The 18,283-nt window shown below is 47.3% G+C and overlaps 1 long non-coding RNA gene across 1 annotated transcript in view; it reads left to right on the forward strand.

Annotated features, from left to right (window-relative positions):
• Positions 1 to 17,806, forward strand: part of LOC149857920 (uncharacterized) — a 31,512-nt gene extending 13,706 nt beyond the window's left edge. The window contains exons 2-4 of the long non-coding RNA XR_016444284.1: positions 14,613 to 14,723; positions 14,999 to 15,067; positions 15,480 to 17,806. This is a non-coding gene — a long non-coding RNA (uncharacterized LOC149857920). The remainder of the gene's footprint in view (positions 1 to 14,612; positions 14,724 to 14,998; positions 15,068 to 15,479) is intronic.
• The last annotated feature ends 477 nt before the right edge of the window (positions 17,807 to 18,283 follow it).

Below are 18,283 nucleotides of genomic sequence, written 5' to 3' on the forward strand. Positions count from 1 at the left end.
AATAAAACTTGCTCACATGGCTGTTCCCGGGGGTGGCAGGCGACAGAGCAAGGAGCAATGGGCAAGAGAAGTTGAGGTTGGATATTAGGAAAAAAACTGTCTCACGAGGAGGGTGGTGAAACACTGAAACAGGTTGCCCAGAGAGGTGGTGGCGTCTCCATCCTTGGAGGTTTTCAAGCCCCGGCTAGACAAAGCCTTGGCTGGGATGATGTAGCTGGGGCTGGTCCTGCCTTGAGCAGGGGGTTGGACTAGATGTGACCTCCTGCAGTCCCGTCAACCTTCATTTTCTGATTCTGTGATTCAATGACCTTCCTGGCTCTTACACTGCCTTCCTGCGTGCACTGGACAAGTCGCTCTCCTTGTAGCTTGGTTTCTTCCTCTGTGAAAGGGTGGTAATAGAGCAGCTTCTTTCACCAGGATGCTGTGCCTTTACTGCTTAGGGAGCCGTGCATAGAAGCTGCTATGGCAATGGAAATTCGTCCTCTTCTCCAAATTGCCATAGCCCTGCTCACGGGGAAGAGTGCTTTAGCCATACTAGTCTCATTGGAACGAGCGGAGCTCCTCTCTCCAACCAATGGAAGCACCGTCCGACCCTTTGATCTGAGCCTGATGTGTTTAGACACCAATTTTCTGACCTCAGCTGTGGCAGAAGTGTTGTGAACATGGGCTAAGATGCCGGCTTTGGAGCAGAGGGGGTTGTGGTGTTTATCTGGGTGCAAGGCAGGCAGAGGCCGCCTGGCCTTGCTAAAACAAGGTACCCATCCTGGGAGAATCAGCTCCTGGTTGTCTTCTCACCCCTGTCTGTTCCGCACAAATTGCTCTGGGTTTAGCCTGAAGTATCCGAGAGGTAACCCTAGACCTCTTGCTGTGCTCCAAGCCTTTGGAGACCGGTGCTTTATTTCAGACGTGGAATCCCCTCTGCAGAAAGGTCCTTTAGCCAAAGCCAGCAAGCTCTTTTCTTGCTCTTGTCTTGGGCTTGGCTGTCCTTGCTGGAGGCTTTATTGAAACAAGAGAAACCGCATCTTACGGACGGCATGAGAAGCAGATCTTGCCCTCTGACACCGTGAGGATAAAGAGGAGACAAACTCTGCTGTCATTATGAAGAGCTGTGAAGCAATTATCATCTGCTTGCAAGTGCATCTCATGCCAAACATATCTTGGGTGTCTGGGCTAAGTCTGGCACCCAGAGATTGCTGGCTGCTAGAGGGGAATCTGACATAATTCCAAACAGACACACAACACCTGCCACGAAAACAGTTCAAATCACTTCACATCCACTTTGTGCACTCAGGAACCCCGTGCAACAATCTCCCTAGGCAGTTTGATGGGAAAGGTAGTTCAGCAGAGCACTGTCTGCAGAGAGAGCCCCATGGCAAAGTCCTCCAGGCTTTCCTCGAAAGCTGTATCCCTGCTGCTGGATAATCCAAACATCTGTATAAAAGGAGATCAACCTCCCTGAAATTTGGTGCCGCCCGACCATCTCTTCCTATACAACGGTGCAGCTCTGTCTGTATGCTCATTAGCTGTAACTAGGATCTTCTGCAGATCTTGGCTCTTAATAGCATCAGTCCACAACCTGCATCCCTATCCCTGATCAGAGGGATAAGAAGTGCACGTTTTATACATGTATCCCTTTCCTCTCCCCTGGGGTGTTATGTAGGGGGGATTTTTCCTAGCCCTGAAAGCTTTCAGGAAGGGGCTGTGCTCACCTGTGCATTGGCAGGTCACCTGGCATGATAAACCCTGATCCTGAAAGGGCTTTTTCATGCTGCTGAAGTACAAATGACTGAGATATTCAACAGACCAAGCTTGAGAAGGCAGTAATTAGGGCTGATGAGCACATGCAAAGTCCCAAAATACCTTATTTATTTAAGGCATCAAATGCCTCAGTCTTTTCTGGCTTCTCGCAAGGCTTAGATCTTGTGGGGTGTGAGACTAGTAATAGGGCCCGATCCTTCTCCTTTTGCCTCTCCAGGCAAAAGAAACGGAGATTAAAACAAGGGCCCTTCGGTCTTGTAAATTCTCTTCTCCGAAGCACAAACGAGCCAGACACATTTTTTTCTCGGTGCTGGTGGAGGGGAAGGACTCAGATCTCTTTGCACCTCCCTGAAGCTGGGCGGCGAAGGGAGAAATGTAGCATGGACGCAGAAGCTCTTTGCAAAGACATTTTGCACACAGAGTCTAGTTGCCACGTTAGAGAATAGTGCAGCCAGGAAGGGAAATGAGTGACATGGTGGATGGCTGCTGGGGCAGGGCAGCAAGGCCTGGCATTCACTCCTTTGAATGCCAGGCTGGAGTGAATCCTTTGAGCCAGCTTCCCAGGGCAGGTTGGTTCCCCATGTAAATGAAAAATGTATGCACCCAGTGGTGATGGTCCAGAGCCTGTGACAGCAGTGCAGGGGTATTTCTGAGCAGGTGATGGCTAGACACGGTGGCTGCCATAGCCTGTTTCCCATCCACCTCTTTCCCCATGTCTCTCCAGTTTGCCATGCTGGGTGCCAGAGACTTTGTTCTCTTTGACTGTTGCTCTTCTCTTGCAAGGTAGAGGCAGTAAAATAGGGAGTGTGGATGGCTGACTCCATCCCCTGAGCAATGACACAGCAGCACCATTCCTTGCCTGCTTGCACTATGGAGAAGCTCAGCGAGTTTCTTACATGTTGTTACGGTCCTCCAGCTTCCTGGCTGGCAACCGCAGCTCAGAGCCGAGCTGCCAGGACCCTGAAGTGAAATAATTTGGCTCCAAGAGCCATTTTCATAGCAGGATTAAAACCCCAGCACTGCTTCCCCCGGACCTGGCATCCGTGCCGATACCAGCAGCCAAAGCAGTAGAAACCTCCGTGCAAGGAGCAACAGCCTGTGCTGGCCAAATGCAGCGTGATCCAGACCAGCTGCAAATCTCCCTCAACTGCAAATTTATTGCTTTAATTCAGATGGCTGGTGTTGCCGGAGCCAGTGCCCAGCGGTTGTTGTGGGCAGCAGGCATGCTGTACTGTGTTACCTTCTGGATCGCGGCTTGTACAGCCCTGTTCATGCCTCTTGCCGCTCGTAGAAAGTCATCCTCTGAAAGGGCAGTTCTGCCTACTGCATCCCAACACGTCCTGATATATGTCTGCATCTCTCTCTCATCCTTGGTTTGTGCCCCTGGGGACGCTGGCTTCTGCCAGTGGTTGTTTTCTAGGTAATGCCATCATTATCTGCCTGTGACATCATGTGCTGCTGTTAGCCTGGTTGTAAGTGCTAATGGACTTTACATATGAAAAGCTGAGCAAGAAGGGACCTAGAAAGTGTCTCACGCATAACAAGGATTATTTCCAAAGAACATGCATAGAGTGTTTTCTAGCAGACAACTCTTCTGGGTGCTGAGAAGCAGGGACTGTGAGAGGTAATGGGCTGGTCACGGGCTTAGAGGTGTCCTTGTCTGGGAGGATGTAGCTGGGGCTGGTCCTGCTTTGAGCAGAGGGTCGGACTAGATATGACCTCCTGGGTCCCTTCCACCCTCATAATCTTAGGGTGAAAAGATGTCTAGTGCCCTTCCCCTATTGCATGTACCAGCTCAATGCATCATTCTTGCTTGTATTCTGTAGACATTCAGCTTGGCCCTTGTGTGTACAGAGTCCTGCGTCCCTTTGCCTGTCACAAGTTAATTGTATACCTGTGAGGTGCCCTTTCTGGAGATAATGTTTGTTGTCTCTAGCAATGCATCACTTATCCTCCAGAAATGCTGTGACAGGGAAGAAATTAAATTGAGTCATTGCAATGCTGGCACAACCGCCAGTTTTTCATCCCCCAGCCCCGAAATATTATTACTGTTCCCCCCGCCTGTTACTGAGTTATATGCAGGCCAGGCTGTAGGGTGCTGCATACCAAACGATTGCCTCTTGACATCTGTTTGTCTAATCAGTAGCAGGCACAGTGAAAAAGCTTTTCTAGGTTCAGTGGAGATTAGCTGTTTTATGTAAGGCTGAGGACTTTTTTTTTATTGTGGTGCTTTTAATTGCTTTTATTGCTTTAATTCTCAAGTACTACTTCTGCTTCTTTTAAATTATTGATGTCTCTCTTGTACCGGCTGGGGAGGTCAGTGGTGAGCTGAATGTGTGGGTGGCGCATGAAGTTTTAGTATTTTGCTTTTAGTTACGCTTAAAACAGCCTGCCCTCTCTCCTCCCCCTCCCAGCCCCACTCTTGTGGCTTTGGGTCAAGTAGAAAGCACTGGAATAGCATAAAGAGGCTCTGAAAGTCCCGCTTCCTTGGTGCAGACACTCTGGACTGCCTGTTTTATGCTTCAAAGCACTGAACCTTGCCCCGAGCAGCTAACCTATAGGCCATATAGTGGCGTGTGCAGCTCGGAGGGGACTGCACGTGTGCAACGGTGATGTGCAACTCTCCTTGGAGCGTTTTTGGTGCGCCTCAAACTCCCTGCAGAGTAGCCCAAAGGAAGCAGTAACTTAAGTCAGGAGTAGTGGCCACCAGGCTAACGGCTCAGCAGAAGAAGGCTTCTGCCCTGCTCCTTTCCCCCAGCTGGTCCTAGGGTTTCCTGCATCCTTGGCTGGGCTGTGCTGGCTGTCCCGATGGCCCACGTACCCCAGCTGCCTCACTCTGGAGAAGCTGGCCCCACACTTTCCTTTGAAGTGTCAGCTGGCCATGTCCCAGGCATGTTCTCTTTTAGATATATTGCAAGTGACAAACCTGACTCATCCCCCATGTCAGGGTGAGTAATGATCCTGCGCCTCTTGCTAAAAGGTAAAGTTCAGCTCAGGCTACAATCAATAAGGAGCTCAGAGGCTGCAGGCAAGGGCTGCAGACAGAGTCTGCGGGGAAAAAAGGCCCCTACGCACCAGCGAGTGCATGTCCCAGGGCAAGAGACGGAGGCTTGTGTTCCTGTTCTGCACCAATTCCTCCTACTTCAGCAAGCCTTTAGGGACCTCGGGCTTGTCTGCACCAGCTGCCTGCCCTCGCTCAGGAGCACTGCCCAGCAGCTACCTTCTCCAAACCCCCGTGAGCCAAGCCCTGGGCATGTTGCAGTGTAGCTGCCATAGCGTGTGCCTCCAGCACCACTGATGGGCATCCCGTCATCTCCTACTGCACATGGGCTGGGCTTCTTGGAGGCTCAGCATGGACATGCCCACTACATCACTCATGCCTCTTCCAGCAGCAAAGATATTTTTGGTAGGAGAGTGGGATCAGATACCCAGGAGCTCCATCTTCCCTGTATGGCATGACCTCGAGAGTGGACTTTCTTCAGCACACAAAACTCCTTGTTAATTCTCATCTGACATTTCTCTTGTGAAACAATCATTTTGCTCATTGCATCTTTGGATTTAAATGCATTCAAATCTCCATCAAAGAAGTCATTCAACGTGGGCTCTAAATAGGAGCAAGCACTTGTGGTCCATAGATTTCATAGATTTCATAGACTGGCTGGAAGGGACCTTGGGAGATCATCGAGTCCAGCCCCCTGCCCAAAGGGCAGGAAGTCAGCTGGGGTCATAGGATCCCAGCAAGATAAGCATCCAATTTGCTCTTGAAGGTGTTCAATGTAGGTGCTTGAACCACCTCCGATGGCAGGCTGCTCCAGACCTGGGGGGCTCGGACGGTAAAGAAATTCTTCCTTATGTCCAGCCTGAAACGGTCTCGCAGGAGTTTGTGACCGTTCGACCTCGTCATCCCTTGGGGCGCTGTGGTGAACAGACGTTCCCCCAGATCCTGGTGGTCATCCCTGATAAACTTATAGGTGGCCATCAGATCACCCCTGAGCCTTTTCCAGGCTAAGGAGTCCCATGGCTCTCAGCCTGTCATCGTAAGATCTGTTTTCCTGCCCTCTGATCATGCGCGTGGCTCTCCTCTGGACTCTCTCAAGCTTCTCCACATCCTTTTTGAATTGTGGAGCCCAAACCTGGATGCAGTACTCCAGCTGCGGCCTCACCAAGGCCGAGTACAAGGGGAGAATGATGTCCCGGGATTTGCTCGAGAAGCATCTATGGATGCACGCCAGCGTTTTGGTCACTTTACTAGCCGCAGCATCGCACTGGAGGCTCATGTTCATCTTGTGGTCAATGATGACCCCCAAGTCTTTTTCTTCTGTAGTGCTAACCAACGTGGCACTGCCGAGCCTATAAGGGTGCTGCAGGTTTTTCCTCCCAAGGTGGAGAACCTTGCATTTTTCGGTGTTAAACACCATCAGGTTCTCGTCCGCCCATTTGCTGAGCTTGTCCAGGTCAGCCTGGATCACCCGCCTATCTTCTGGCGTGGATGCTTTGCCCCAAAGTTTGGTGTCATCGGCGAACTTCGCCAGTCCACTCCTGACTCCAATGTCCACATCATTAATGAAGATGTTGAACAGGATGGGTCCCAGGACAGAGCCTTGAGGGACCCCACTGGTCACAGGGCACCACGATGAGTGACTGCCATCAATCACAACCCTCTGGGTCCGACCACGGAGCCAGTTTCCCAGCCAGCGGATAGTGGTGGAGCCAAGGCCACGACTGGCCAGTTTGGCCAAGAGGTGATCATGGGATACCAGATCAAAAGCTTTTCTGAAGGTAAGATATATGACATCAACCTCTTCTCCCTTGTGCAGGTGATAGGTCACCTGGTCATAGAAGGAAATGAGATTGGTCAAACAAGACCTACCCGCAACAAACCCGTGCTGGCTGTCCCTTAGGATGTTAGCCTGGGCCAGTCCCTCAAGGATGGCCTCCTTAATAAACTTTTCTAAGATCTTCCCCAGGATAGAAGTCAGGCTAATGGGCCTGTAGTTAGCCGGATCCACTCTCCTCGCTTTCTTGAAGATCGGCACCACATTGGCCTTCTTCCAGTCTTCGGGCACTACACCAGAGTGCCAGGAGTTTTCAAAGACCTGTGCCAGGGGCTGGGCTATGACGCTCGCCAGCTCCTTGAGTGCCCTGGGATGCAGATTGTCAGGGCCAGCTGACTTGAAGATATCCAGCTTCTCAAGGTGTCCCTTCACGAGGTCAGCATTGATGGAGAGTAGGGGATCCCCAACACCCGGATCTCCCTGTCCCATAGCAGGCATGGGCATCCCGTGTGACTGATGAAAGACTGACGCGAAGTACCTATTTAATAGGTTGGCTTTTTCCTGGGCGTCAGTTGTCAGTTGCCCCATCTGGTTTAGCAGGGGTCTAATGTTGCCCTTGCTTTTCCTCCGGCTCCCCACATATCTGAAAAAGGACTTTTTGTTGTTCTTGATGCTTGAAGCTAGTTGGAGTTCAGTTGCAGCCTTGGCTTTCCTGGTTTGCTCCCTGCAGGACCGGACCAGTGCGGAGTAATCCTCCTTGGAGGTGAATCCCATCCTCCATCCTTTGTAGGCTTTCCTTTTTAGCCTCAGGAGGTCCACTAGGTCCCTGGAGAGCCAGGGGGGCTGCTGTGCCCTCTTGCTGCCTTTCCTCCGTGTTGGAATAGATTTAGCTTGTGCACTGAGGATCGCTTCCTTGAGAAGCAACCACTCTTCTTGAACTCCCATCTCCCTGGGGTCACGGTCCCTGAGGGCCTGACCGACAAGCCTCTTGAGCTTGTCAAAGTCGGCTTTTCTGAAGTCAAGGACTTCTGTGTTGCTGACTGACTTGCCAGCTTTACGGCGGATGGTGAAGGTGATCAGCTCGTGGTCGCTGTCACCCAGCTTCCCATCGATCACTAGGTCGCCGATTAGGTCGTCCCCCGTAGCCAGTACCAGGTCGAGCAGCGCTTTGCCTCTCGTTGGCCCATAGACTTCTTGGGTCAGGTAGAGGTCATCCACGCATGACAGAAAGCTTTGCGCCCGCTCGGATTTAGCTGAGTGATCTTCCCACGAGATGTCCGGGTAATTGAAGTCACCCATGACAACCAAGGTCCTGGAGCAAGCGGCCTCAGCCAGCTCCCGGGCGAACTCCTGGTCAAGCTCGGGACTTTGAGTGGGAGGTCTGTAGTAGACTCCCACCGTTGTGTCCCCTGTGCCGAATTCCCCACGAATTTTTACCCAGAGGGTCTCTAGCTGTCCATGCCGGTCGCCAACATCAGCTTGCAGGGACATGTAGCTTTCCTTCACATAGAGAGCTACACCCCTGCCCCTTTTGTCAACACGATCCCTCCTGTACAGGGTATAGCCCTCTATCCCCGTGGTCCAGCCATGGGTGGAGTCCCACCAGGTCTCCGTTATCCCAATGACATCATATTTCTTTGCACTGAGCAGGAGGACGAGCTCGTCCTGCTTGTTGCCCAGGCTCCTGGCATTAGTGTACAGGCAGGCAAGTGTGCCCTTGGGGGCTCTTGCCTTGCCCACAGATTGTGCCAGGGCTGGGGCAGGGGTGGGCTCCCTTAAGTGCCCCTTTAAGTGCCTTCGTCCGCTGGCTTTGCAAGGGCCGTTCAGCGGGCCAGCAGGGGCAGTAGTCCCCCCATCCCCCAGCGGGCTTAGTTTAAAGCCCGGTGGAGCAGGTCAGCCAGCCTGGCTGAGAAGAGCCTCCTCCCCAGGGGAGAGAGGTGGAGGCCATCTCTTCCCAGATGCTCGCTGCCTCTCTCGCCAAAGAGCGGGCTGTGGTCATGGCTGAGGAAATCCCAGTGCCTTTCACTGTCGCAGTGTATGAGCTAGTCACTGGCACTGGTGTAGATGGATTAGCCTGGCTCAGATCACCTAGGTTCATACTGATATTAGTTCCTGCTGAGGTGGCACAGAGATGCATTTCCCTGAATGTGGCACAAAGGTGCATTTTGTGGCCAGGAGCTGGTCTCCACATCCCATCCCATCACATCCCATCCCATCCCATGTTTTGAGATTTCAAATATTTTCTCCTCTTACATCAAGAGAAAACCTAGATCTCTCAATGTTTATCAGGAAAAAACCTAGAGAAATGAAGAGGAGCCAGATTATTCTGGGGTATCTTCTAGTATCTCCTTTTGGAATTGATCTTCCCTATTGATTGGGTCCGTGAGAAAGAGACTGAATCTGCAAATTGTGGCCTGCCAATAGAGCAAAGTACCGTGCTGTGTCAAGATACCCAGCTGAGCTCTAAATAAGAGGGCAGCAGGTACTGGAAGAAGTATAGTCACCATAGTGCACTGTTCTGCCCAGGCTAATTTGTTCTGCTTTTCACTGGGTGCATCTACATGAGATGCTTAATGTGCAGAAGACTAATTCTACTGTGCATTAGTGCAGCCGTCAAGAACTGTGATTATGTACTAGTGTGCAGTAGATTTAGTCTAATGCGCATTAATGTCACTTAAAAAGGGTTCATTTGTACTAATGCGCAGTAATGCTGATTACAGCACATTTAGTACCTGTTATTATAATGTGCCATAATTACAGTGCATTAATGAATGTGTAGACGTGCCCACTTCCAACACCCCTGGCAGCTGAGATCACTGCATCGTCCTGTGTAGACATACTGTTCACGTTTTGGGTGCCCATGTGGCATGTGGGAAGTTCAGGTCCCTGGTCCGAGGGGGTATTGACCTGTGATTGGCCATGAGCAATTCACTATTAGCTGCTCCTTAGAGGGGTCGAGGGACAGTGATCCCTGCTGTGTGGTTTAGTACAGAAATGCCGCCTGGATCTGGGAATACCTTCCCATCAAAACTGCTGTGTTCTTGTAAGAAATGTCAGCCTCAACAAATGGGCATTTTCTGGAGAAAAAAGCATTTTGTGAGAAAATTCTCTATATTTTACTCTTTTCATTGCTGCCTGTTTCGTCCTTCCCTGAAAGGAAGTCAGTGGAAATAAGTCATGGAATCTGTTTTACACATCAAGAGGCATTTCCAAGGAAAGAGACAGTATCTTATTCAAGAAAAAAAAGGAAATCCCTTAATTAAAAAAAAAAAGTCTCTTTGTAAGTTGGAGCTATCTAAAGCTGGCTACTCTGTGCTCAGCTATTAACTCAGAGGTCTTAATAATGCAGGAATTCCTCATCACATGACACTTTTTTTAATCTTGTGCTTTATAGAGAGTACATTTTTGAAGTCATCAATGCTATATATAAAAAAAGATGAATGAACCCTTTATACAGTTTTTAGCCTCTTTCCATTCTCGAGCTGTCTGCAAGAAGATGGAGATGGGTTTTCTTTTAAATGTATTACTCAAAATTATGGAATTATTTCTATAAATAATTGTGACTCAGTACCACTGTCCCTGCAGGTGTGAGTGTCACCAAACGAGGCAGCTCCAGGGGTGAATCTGAACCCCTGAAGACTGAATTTCTTATGAACAGTCTCAAGGGCCACTTGACTAGAAGCCCCAGTATGGGGATAGCTGATACGACCTCTCTGAAAGCTGCCACAATTCAGAGGGCCCCTGCAGCCTTGCAAATAATAGATGTCAGTGGGGCGTTTGAGCTGCAGCACAAAATAAGTACGTACTAATGCTATTGTTGGTACAGTAGAAAATAGTACTGCTATTGTTGTGACCTGATCAAACCCTTCGCTGGACACAAGTGCCTTTATACTGCATCTATGCAGATCAGCAACCCAAGAAACTCCTGGCCAGAAAGGTTTGCTTATATCCAAAAAGTTTAATCTTTGCAATCTAATGCCTGTTTATGCGTCTTTGATAACACACAAAGCATGTTTGTTAAGCAGAGGAAGGAAAAGGAATTTGGAAAACCAGAGATGGGATGTTGAAAAATCAAAGTGTGCAAGAGTGGTTGTGATCTGTAACTCCAGTGTTAATGTCCTCTAGGAAAGTTCCTGTGTTACCCCTAGAAAAAGGCATTTGGATTTTGTATGGAATTACTGTGCCCAATGAGCTGAAAGCTGCCTTCGCTGAAACCTTGATGTTTGAAGCACCACTACATTGCAAGTGCAGCCAGGAATAATCCACCGACAGGTTAAGGGATTACAGAGCATTATCAAGGCTTCTTGAAAAATTTATGACTCCCTGCAGGGCCTTAGAAGGCTTGTAGATATGCAGCAATTGTGACAAAGCTTTCTTGTAGGTGCTGGAAACCAGGTCTGGTACAATAACTAGCATCGTATTCTGAAAGACTTTCAAATGCTGGAGCTTTTAACCCACCTGTTCTCAAAGAATAACACTGATGAGCAATAGCAGGCAACATGATGGCCCAGTAATGTGCATGGGTAAAAAAAAAATCAGGTGGATTCAATAGATGTTGGTTCTTGCTCAGGTAGGCTAATTTCCCAAGTGCCAATTTTAAGCACTTGATGGGCTGATTTGGAGGGTACTGTCTGCAGGTGGCTGGGGACTGTAGGATGCATCCACTGCCTCTACTCTACAGAAGGGAAACATTGCTGTAGTAAAATGGGGAGTGAAAACTTGCTTCAGACAATTAAAGACTGTGTTTTATCTTCCTGGTGTCAGAGTGGCGACGTTGATCCTTTCGGCATTCTTATAATAAAGAGAATCTCAGATCTTCCTGCGTTTTTTGGGTCAGCTACTTTTGTAAATGGAAATAGTTTTATGGCGTTTAAAGGATAGGATTTATGGCAGTCAGAGCTATGCTTTTATGAACTACAGCAGAGAGTTCATAAATATATGTATGTATGGGGGTGTGCGAGTATATGTAATACATATATATAGTTCATTATATTCAAGTTCAAAACACTGGCTTTAGGAGAAACATACCTGGTCTGACAAAATCAGCTAAGTAATACTCTTTTTAAATGTTAAAAAAATGTTTTCCATCATATATTGCAAAATATAAAAATGGTGTCTTCGGATCCAGTGGCTTCATGTCATAATGAGGTGTTAGAATTGAAGAGAAACACAATCCAATCTTCAGTGGTTGATGGGATAAGGCTGAAATTGTGTAGGCTGGGTGCATAGAGCACCAGCGTGTGTTACTTCATGTGAAAGCTGGGGTTGTGCTGACTGCGGTGTGCAGGGAAGAGGAAAAAACTCCATCAAAGCATGAAGACACAGTCAGGCATCCTCAGTGAGGGAGGTGACGTGCTTTAAAAGCAGGGATTCAAGTACATGAACCAGATCTCCCCAGTAGAGAACCTGGACTTTTATCTCTGCACTTGGAGGATGATTTTGCAAAAAGTCTGTACTTGAAGCTGGAAGAGTGGTTCCCACTGACTTCAGCTGCAGTTGGATCAGGACCAAGGGGTAAACTTTTCATAAGCCCCTAGGTCATTTAGGAGCATAAACCTACTCTGCGAAGTGGCACGGGCACTTAGAAGCTCCAGTCTCATTGGAAGCAAGTAGGATTTAGGTTCCCAAGAGCCCAAGCTCCTTTGAAAACGGGACTTGATTCCTAAGGCAGTATAAAAACATTACATACCAGGTCTGGCTCCATCCTTCTCTCTGTGAATGTCACCAGCTGCCTCAAAACAGCCCATGCCGAGCTCCCTGCTGCAGAGTCTGATTTGCATCTGGGATGTGAACTAGCTCATCCCCACCAGTGCCAGAGGGATTGATGCTGTTTTTACCTTGGTGCTGTTTCATTGACTTCCCTAGACTTGGCCCTGAATGATGCTGGAGAAGCGAGAGAGAAACTAGGATCTGCACATTTGGTATTTCAGGCAGTGAAGAGCTCTCCTTCAGATGTACAGCTATCAGCTCAGTCATTTAATGCTGCTTTTCTCGTCCCCCTGGTTGAGTTCAGAATGCAGTATTTCATCTCGCTAGTTCTATTTTGGTTCAAAAGCTTGGCCGGCCATGCATTATGAATGTATAATCTGATAGGGTCATAGAGTCCAGACAGTAAATGACATTAATAACTGTTAGCCTGTTATAGAAGAAGATTATTACTCTAGAGAGTGCTGATGGGCCCAAACCGTTCTCTGTAGCGGGAAAAAAGGCAGCAGATCAACTTTCCCAGTGTCAGGTCATCTGAATGCTAGACCCTGCTGTACGGCTATGTGTGCATATGTACGTGCCCCCGAGCCACCGGTGAAACGCTTCTGTTGCTCAGTGTCGAAAACAGGGCACGCCAGCTTTGGCAGAGGAAGAGCCAGCCTGTTGAATAGTCTCAGATGTGCGTTTTACTACTTCATCTCCTAATCCAGATAAGTATAAATATTTACCCATTGTGTCAAGGTCTGAACAGACAATGAATGCGAGAAAGGCTACCTCCCCCCGGTGAAGGTTTGGCTAGGAATGCTACTTGCTTTGATTCATGTGAACAAACTCATGGGCTATGTATGAATGAATGCAATAGCTTCTAAATCTAGCTCATTAAAGTCAATGGAGAGGCTCCCAATGATTTCCAGGGGCTTTGGATCAGGTCTATGATAAATCTAATGCAATAAATAAGGTGCCAGACAAGTAAGTGCGCTGCCGAATGAGGATGCCTGTGGGAAGACAGCAGTGAGTGCAAGATAACGTGGTGTACTCCAGCAGGACTGCTTGTGCCAGATGGCCAGCTGGTATAAATCGGGCTTTCTCTGCTAAAGCCAATGGAGCCGTACTGGTTGATAACCGCAGAGGATCTGGTCCCAAGTGCTTTATAAGATGATTAGTTCTGGAGAATGTCCTGTGTGGCCAGCAATCTCATTATCCAGGGGGTCAGGACAGAACATTCTGATGTTGCTATTGCTAGGATTAGATTAATAATTTCTTTAGGATTTATTTTAATGAAAAATAAAGGGATGAATGCATCTTTGCAGAACATTAAGCAAAACCAGGACTCCAGCAGGAATGTAAAAGGAGGGGTTCCCCACTGTGTTTAGCATGGCCACCTTGGTTTTCTGCCCTGGCAGCGACCGGTGGTTTCTCTCGCTTGCACCAGATAGGAGGAGTCCTCTCAGGATGGCCCTGACTCTGACGTGTTTTCTGTACCTCTGGGACAAGGGGGCCAGGGTCCAGCACACTGGTGCAACCCCAGGTCAGGGTTTGCTCACAGACCATCTTTGCTCCATTTACGCCATTCATATGCAAAAAAGGGAGCAGAGAAAATGAGAGAATGTGATCCACGAGGTTGGAAAAAGCATACAGGGGCCAAGGGTGGTTTGGGGATGTTGGAATTCTGCCCTGCGCTCTTGACAAAAGTAGCTCACCCCCGTGATAAACCTGGCATCGTTAGAGACCACTAGATAGTGTTATTCCTGAGTTCAAATGGAAGACTTGCCAGAGAAAGACCAAGGGACACAGCTGAGGTCCAAAGTATTATTGTAGCTACCAGCACAATAAGTGGCGTTTATAAAAAAAAAAAATATGATGTGATTTCATATGAGATGGTCCATCTGCTTCATACTTCTTGGTGTTGAGAAAATCCTAGCACGTGGCTAGGGGAAGGACTGATCAGTCTGGGTGACACCTTACTGCTTTGGGTATCTCATCTTTGGGATTTGTCATGGTATACTCTTGGACAGGCAACAAAACTAAAACCTGATGTAGTGAGGAAAGGTGAATATCTGAGGAAAAACAGGGTTCTTTTAGAAGCATATCAGGATATTTTGAAATTGTGAAGAGGAACACATCTGTAAAGATGTGGATGTTGTTGTGTTAGTAATGGGGGTTAAGGGACATCCCTTGAAGCTGAAGGGACAGTCTCTCTTGTCTATGTGTTTCTCCATGCAAGGGACAGGAAATCATTTGTGTTTCAACTCTTTCCCTATCTCTGTCTCCACAGGATGTCATTTCTGTTCAGATTATTACAGTTCAGATGGTTGATGCTGAACGACACGTGTGCATAATTCAATTACATTTTATTTCCTAATTAAAACATAGGCTGAAAACGATGGCACCCAGCTACAAATAAGAATTTGCAGTTGTCCCTCATCGTGAGACATGGCATGAGCCAGCATGCCTGGGAGAGTGTTTAAGGCAGCTTCATTAAAGGTATTTGAAAATAAATTGGATTAATACTTGGAGCTGCAGAGTATTGTTTCAGGAGGCTGGATTTGCTTGAAGTAATATCTCTTTCTGTCCTATGATCTAGGATACATTAAACGATGGGGCTAAATGCTCAAGCTGTCCACAGTAAAATGCACTCTTTCAAAGTGGTAGACTGTCTCCCATTGTCACCAATGCGTGTGAAGCCAGTGTGTGTGTTATATAATAATACTTCCAAGCCATGAGAATACAGAACATTTTGTTTGTATGGCTTATTCCAGGAAGAATGCATTAGTGAAGCAGGAAAAAGTCTCTTTCGGTCATATCATGGTCAAAGCTTCTTATGCAAGGTAAGATTCATCTGACCCTCTTTTCTTTTGTGGACAGTGAGAGAAGAGTAGGTGAGGCTAAAGTGGGCACGGCCTGTCGTACCATTCTCCCTGAGCTTAGATGGTGAACTTGGGGTGCATGTTGGTGGAACCAGTTCTTCCCCCCCTATTGTATTTCTTATTTGCCCTAGTTATAGGTAATAATCATTAGCATTTAACTAGCACTTTACAACCTCAGAGCAGTTTGCAAATATTAATGAATCCTCACAAAACCTCATTAGGTGGGTAATAGGTAAGTGTGGTTTGCATCCCGTTTTTCTTCAGGTAACCCAACAAAAGGGAATGACATTTTGTGACCAAGTCTTTTTTCCCCCCCTCAGCTTTCAATCATGTAAGTGACAGCAGCCTAGCTCATATTTTTTTCCCAATGCAGAAAGAAGAGAAGGAGACAAAACGTAATTTCTTGGGCTAATTCTACAGAGTCGGAAAGGGTTAGCGTTCCAGAAAAAATCGTGGCTCTCCAGCAGAGGGAGGTCTTTCACGCAGCCATCAAACATAACTACCTTGTTCTGTAAAAACACTTCCCAAGAAGATCTTTGGAGGAACTCTAGACTTCCTTGATGTCTATATATAAATGCCAGCAAAGTTTACAGCGGCAACATTAAAGGTAAATGCCACTCGGTATTCAAAAGGGTTGTTCCTTTCTGTGCATCAATACTGCTTTTCAAATGTACATTTGGCAATTATTTTTCTAATCTGAGACAAACACACTGTATGATGCTAATCTCACCACAGGCAGAGGTGGAGATTGTGTGTTTATGGTGGGAACTTCTAGAAGCCTGATAAGAAGAGAGCCGGAAGCACCGTATTGATGATGTCCTAGGCACTGAACACTTACTTTGGTGGGATGCGTGCCCGGGCAGCATTTTTTAGAATAGGAAGCACCAGAAGTCTCCCTTTGCCTTCGGTAATCTCTGCAGTGTCATTTGCCTTTCTCTGAAGTAGTGTGTGTCGCATACAAAATGAAAATGTTAAGCACTATAAATGTGGCAGTGGGAACTCACTCCTTAAAAGGAGACAATGCCAGATGGCAGTCAGCATTTCATACCTCCTTCAGCAGATTCAGGCAAAATCCTGTCCTCAGTTGAGGCGCTGTGGGGCTTTTAAAGAGAATAAACTGTGTCTGCATATACCAGCATTCACTCTTTAATGAAATACTTTACACATTAACAGTGCATGCGTATACATAGCCTCTGCTTACAGTTGCATGCAGGGATTCTTGTGTGTGGGGACGTTTATACCCGCGGCTCTACAATGCACGTGCAGATTCATACAGTACCTTGCATACCTTTGTAAGCATGTCCATACAGTAAGGAATACAAAGAAAATGTTTGACTGAATAGAGTATAATGAATCTATCTTCACGATGGTGTACATCAGCTCTCTGTGTCCTATTTTATTTATTTTGGTTCTACTGTTCAACAAGAAACAGCACGCAGACAAGGTTACCATGCCCTACAACCACAGATATAACAAAAAGTTAATAAAACCTGTAATAGAGTCTGAACAAGGATCCCCATTTCCACCGCCTAGCTGCACCCTTTTTCAAATTCACTGCAGAAGTCTATTCTGAGTTTCTTTGGCTTAATGTCAACCTCTGACTATATTGCAAATAATTTATAAATTATGAAGAAAATGAGAATTCCTTACAGTAAAACTTTATGTATTAGATCCTCCCTTTTGCTACCATAATAGAAAACACTGAAAAAATCAAAAGCACTAAAAAGAAAAAATTCGTAGCTGTTTTTTGGCAGTAGCTATTATCAAAGGTGACTTCCACGCATTTCAACAAAGAACCACTTTAGAGGATAGTGTTCAATACTATCTAGATAATAATGGCAAAACACATGATACAGAAGTACAAAAAGGAGAACATTATGAACTCTAAGTGGTATTGCCCTAGCCATTATCACAATCAACATAGTTTTAAGTCATTTAAATATTTTAGAAAAAAACAACAACCCTTTATAAAGGAGTACTACTAGGCAGACAGTAATGGGTTGTAATTTGGTTTTATTTTTATCCCAGTATGTGATTACATGGCGGCATTACTGTTTGACAATAATGTCAAGCCGGGCCAGTTATGACAAATGTCATTGCTGTCAGTAAGGGTATGGACAATGAACAAATTAAAGTGAATTCAAAGGCAGGGTCTTGCCATGGAGCAGCTGATGCGTGATAATTGCCTGTGTGTCTGTTTTTACCCCAGGTATAAGTGGAAGTGACACTACAGCAACTGGTCCCATATTACTGAGGGCAGAGCAACTGCAGCTTAGTTTTTAGTTCAGGGCAAGAGGCAACACACGGACAGCTACCACACATCAGCTGCTTTGCAATACGTTTCCTTTTCATTTGCTATATGATGTATATATTTGCCACAGATGCATCTCGAGCAGGTCCAGGGAGGTGATCCTCCCCCTCTATGCGGCACTGGTCAGGCCGCAGCTGGAGTACTGCGTCCAGTTCTGGGCGCCACACTTCAAGAGGGACGTGGACAATATGGAAAGAGTTCAGAGGAGGGCCACTCGTATGATCAGGGGTCAGCAGGGCAGGCCTTATGAGGATAGGCTACGGGACCTGAACCTGTTTAGCCTCCACAAGAGAAGGCTAAGGGGGGACCTTGTGGCCTGCTACAAACTGGTCAGGGGGGATCAGCAGGTATTGGGGGAGTCCCTGTTCCCCCGTGCGCTGCCAGGAGTGACCAGGAATAACGGTCACAAACTGGCGGAGGGTAAGTTTAGAATAGATATTAGGAGGCGCTACTTCACAGTCAGGGTGGCTAGGGCCTGGAACCAGCTTCCAGGGGAAGTGGTGCAGGCTCCTAGCCTGGGGATTTTTAAAAGGAAGTTAGATGAGCACCTTGCCGGGGTCATCTGACCCCGGTGCTCTTTCCTGCTAAGGCAGGGGGTCGGACTAGATGATCTACCTAGGTCCCTTCCGACTCTAGCTACTATGAAACTATGAAACTATGATGTGTTTGTTTGCTTAGACCTTAGCTTCTCTTGCTCACTCCATTTCCAAAAGTGAGACTGATCTCAGTCTGTATAAGATAGCATCTGTCTTCTGCTCTGGAGATGGAAAAGGGTCTTTTTAGAGGAGCAGGGATTTAGGGAAATAGGAGAGCCGGGTTTAATTCCCTCTTGACCCTCAGGCTCTGTTGCACTCCTTGTGATGGTA

Source organism: Crocodylus siamensis, chromosome 9 (assembly GCF_052110815.1).
Source record: "Crocodylus siamensis isolate JL-2025a chromosome 9, ASM5211081v1, whole genome shotgun sequence".
NCBI lineage: Eukaryota > Metazoa > Chordata > Crocodylia > Crocodylidae > Crocodylus > Crocodylus siamensis.